Here is a 4512-nt window from a genome sequence, read left to right as displayed (position 1 = left end):
CAATACAAATATGTTACATCGAAATCAGTTTCTTGAATGCAGTTTTTACACAGTATCATACAAACATGGACTCCAAATCTTGTCCTTATTTTAGTATGCAATAGCGGAAGCTCTTAGTATTCACCTGAGAATAAATATGCTTTAAACGTCAACAAAAATGTTGGTGAGTTATAGGTTTAACCTATATATATCAAATCGTAACAATAGACCACAAGATTTCATATTTCAATATACATCCCATACATAGAGATAAAAATCATTCATATGGTGAACACCTGGTAACCGACATTAACAAGATGCATATATAAGAATATCCCCATCATTCCGGGACACCCTTCGGATATGATATAAATTTCAAAGTACTAAAGCATCCGGTACTTTGGATGGGGTTTGTTAGGCCCAATAGATCTATCTTTAGGATTCGCGTCAATTAAGGTGTTTGTTCCCTAATTCTTAGATTACCAGACTTAATAAAAAGGGGCATATTCGATTTCGATAATTCAACCATAGAATGTAGTTTCACGTACTTGTGTCTATTTTGTAAATCATTTATAAAACCTGCATGTATTCTCATCCCAAAAATATTAGATTTTAAAAGTGGGACTATAACTCACTTTCACAGATTTTTACTTCGTCGGGAAGTAAGACTTGGCCACTCGTTGATTCACGAACCTATAACAATATATACATATATATCAAAGTATGTTCAAAATATATTTACAACACTTTTAATATATTTTGATGTTTTAAGTTTATTAAGTCAGCTGTCCTCGTTAGTAACCTACAACTAGTTGTCCACAGTTAGATGTACAGAAATAAATCGATAAATATTATCTTGAATCAATCCACGACCCAGTGTATACGTATCTCAGTATTGATCACAACTCAAACTATATATATTTTGGAATCAACCTCAACCCTGTATAGCTAACTCCAACATTCACATATAGAGTGTCTATGGTTGTTCCGAAATATATATAGATGTGTCAACATGATAGGTCGAAACATTGTATACGTGTCTATGGTAACTCAAGATTACATAATATATAATACAAGTTGATTAAGTTATGGTTGGAATAGATTTGTTACCAATTTTCACGTAGCTAAAATGAGAAAAATTATCCAATCTTGTTTTACCCATAACTTCTTCATTTTAAATCCGTTTTGAGTGAATCAAATTGCTATGGTTTCATATTGAACTCTATTTTATGAATCTAAACAGAAAAATTATAGGTTTATAGTTGGAAAAATAAGTTACAAGTCGTTTTTATAAAGGTAGTCATTTCAGTCGAAAGAACGACGTCTAGATGACCATTTTAGAAAACATACTTCCACTTTGAGTTTAACCATAATTTTTGGATATAGTTTCATGTTCATAATAAAAATAATTTTCTCAGAATAACAACTTTTAAATCAAAGTTTATCATAGTTTTTAATTAACTAACCCAAAACAGCCCGCGGTGTTACTACGACGGCGTAAATCCGGTTTTACGGTGTTTTTCGTGATTCCAGATTTTAAATCATTAAGTTAGCATATAATATAGATATAGAACATTTGTTTAGTTGATTTTAAAAGTCAATTTAGAAGGATTAACTTTTGTTTGCGAACAAGTTTAGAATTAACTAAACTATGTTCTAGTGATTACAAGTTTAAACCTTCGAATAAGATAGCTTTATATGTATGAATCGAATGATGTTATGAACATCATTACTACCTTAAGTTCCTTGGATAAACCTACTGGAAAAGGGAAAAATGGATCTCGCTTCAATGGATCCTTGGATGGCTCGAAGTTCTTGAAGCAGAATCATGACACGAAAACAAGTTCAAGTAAGATCATCACTTGAAATAAGATTGTTATAGTTATATAAATTGAACCAAAGTTTGAATATGATTATTACCTTGTATTAGAATGATAACCTACTGTAAGAAACAAAGATTTCTTGAGGTTGGATGATCACCTTACAAGATTGGAAGTGAGCTAGCAAACTTGAAAGTATTCTTGATTTTATGTAACTAGAACTTGTAGAATTTATGAAGAACACTTAGAACTTGAAGATAGAACTTGAGAGAGATCAATTAGATGAAGAAAATTGAAGAATGAAAGTGTTTGTAGGTGTTTTTGGTCGTTGGTGTATGGATTAGATATAAAGGATATGTAATTTTGTTTTCATGTAAATAAGTCATGAATGATTACTCATATTTTTGTAATTTTATGAGATATTTCATGCTAGTTGCCAAATTATGGTTCCCACATGTATTAGGTGACTCACATGGGCTGCTAAGATCTGATCATTGGAGTGTATATACCAATAGTACAAACATCTAAAAGCTGTGTATTGTACGAGTACGAATACGGGTGCATACGAGTAGAATTGTTGATGAAACTGAACGAGGATGTAATTGTAAGCATTTTTGTTAAGTAGAAGTATTTTGATAAGTGTATTGAAGTCTTTCAAAAGTGTATAAATACATATTAAAACACTACATGTATATACATTTTAACTGAGTCGTTAAGTCATCGTTAGTCGTTACATGTAAATGTTGTTTTGAAACCTTTAGGTTAACGATCTTGTTGAATGTTGTTAACCCATTGTTTATTATAACAAATGAGATGTTAAATTGTTATATTATCATGATATTATGATATATAATATATCTTAGTATGATATATATATACAGTTAAATGTCGTTACAACGATAATCGTTACATATATGTCTCGTTTCGAAATCATTAAGTTAGTAGTCTTATTTTTACATATGTATTTCATTGTTAATACACTTAATAATATATTTACTTATCATTTAACATAATTAACCAAGTGTATCAATATCTTAATATGATTCATATGTACATAGTAAGACGTTTTTATAACGATAATCGTTATATATATCGTTTTCGAGTTTCTTAAATTAATAGTCTCATTTTTATGTATATAACTCATTGTTAAAATACCTAATGAGATACATACTTATAATAAAATCATGTTAACTATATATATAACCATATATATGTCATCGTATAGTTTTTACAAGTTTTAACGTTCGTGAATCACCGGTCAACTTGGGTGGTCAATTGTCTATATGAAACCTATTTCAATTAATCAAGTCTTAACAAGTTTGATTGCTTAACATGTTGGAAACACTTAATCATGTAAATAACAATTTCATTAAATATATATATAAACATGGAAAAGTTCGGGTCACTACAGTACCTACCCGTTAAATAAATTTCGTCTCGAAATTTTAAGCAGTTGGAGGTGTTGACGTATCTTCTGGAAATAAATGCGGGTATTTCTTCTTCATTTGATCTTCACGCTCCCAGGTAAACTCGGGTCCTCTACGAGCATTCCATCAAACCTTAACAATCGGTATCTTGTTTTGTTTAAGTCTCTTAACCTCACGATCCATTATTTCGACGGGTTCTTCAATGAATTGAAGTTTTTCATTGATTTGGATTTCGTCCAATGGAATAGTGAGATCTTCTTTAGCAAAACATTTCTTCAAATTTGAGACATGAAAAGTGTTATGTACAGCCGCGAGTTGTTGAGGTAGCTCCAGTTGGTAAGCTACTGGTCCGACACGATCAATAATCTTGAATGGTCCAATATACCTTGGATTTAATTTCCCTTGTTTACCAAATCGAACAACGCCTTTCCAAGGTGCAACTTTAAGCATGACCTTCTCTTCAATTTCAAATTCTATATCTTTTCTTTTAATGTCAGCGTAGCTCTTTTGTCGACTTTGGGCGGTTTTCAACCGTTGTTGAATTTGGATGATCTTCTAGGTAGTTTCTTGTATAATCTCCGGACCCGTAATCTGTCTATCCCCCACTTGACTCCAACAAATCGGAGACCTGCACTTTCTACCATAAAGTGCTTCAAACAGCGCCATCTCAATGCTTGAATGGTAGCTGTTGTTGTAGGAAAATTCTGCTAACGGTAGATGTCGATCCCAACTGTTTCCGAAATCAATAACACATGCTTGTAGCATGTCTTCAAGAGTTTGTATCGTCCTTTCGCTCTGCCCATCAGTTTGTGGATGATAGGCAGTACTCATGTCTAGACGAGTTCCTAATGCTTGCTGTAATGTCTGCCAGAATCTTGAAATAAATCTACCATCCCTATCAGAGATAATAGAGATTGGTATTCCATGTCTGGAGACGACTTCCGTCAAATACAGTCGTGCTAACTTCTCCATCTTGTCATCTTCTCTTATTGGTAGGAAGTGTGCTGATTTGGTGAGACGATCAACTATTACCCAAATAGTATAAAACCACTTGCAGTCCTTGGCAATTTAGTGATGAAATCCATGGTAATGTTTTCCCATTTCCATTCCGGGATTTCGGGTTGTTGAAGTAGACCTGATGGTTTCTGATGCTCAGCTTTGACCTTAGAACACGTCAAACATTCTCCTACATATTTAGCAACATCAGCTTTCATACCCGGCCACCAAAAATATTTCTTGAGATCCTTGTACATCTTCCCCGTTCCAGGATGTATTGAGTATCTGGT

This window comes from Rutidosis leptorrhynchoides, chromosome 8 (genome assembly GCF_046630445.1).
Source record: "Rutidosis leptorrhynchoides isolate AG116_Rl617_1_P2 chromosome 8, CSIRO_AGI_Rlap_v1, whole genome shotgun sequence".
NCBI classification, from domain to species: domain Eukaryota; kingdom Viridiplantae; phylum Streptophyta; class Magnoliopsida; order Asterales; family Asteraceae; genus Rutidosis; species Rutidosis leptorrhynchoides.
Note: the sequence above shows the minus strand (reverse complement) of the source record.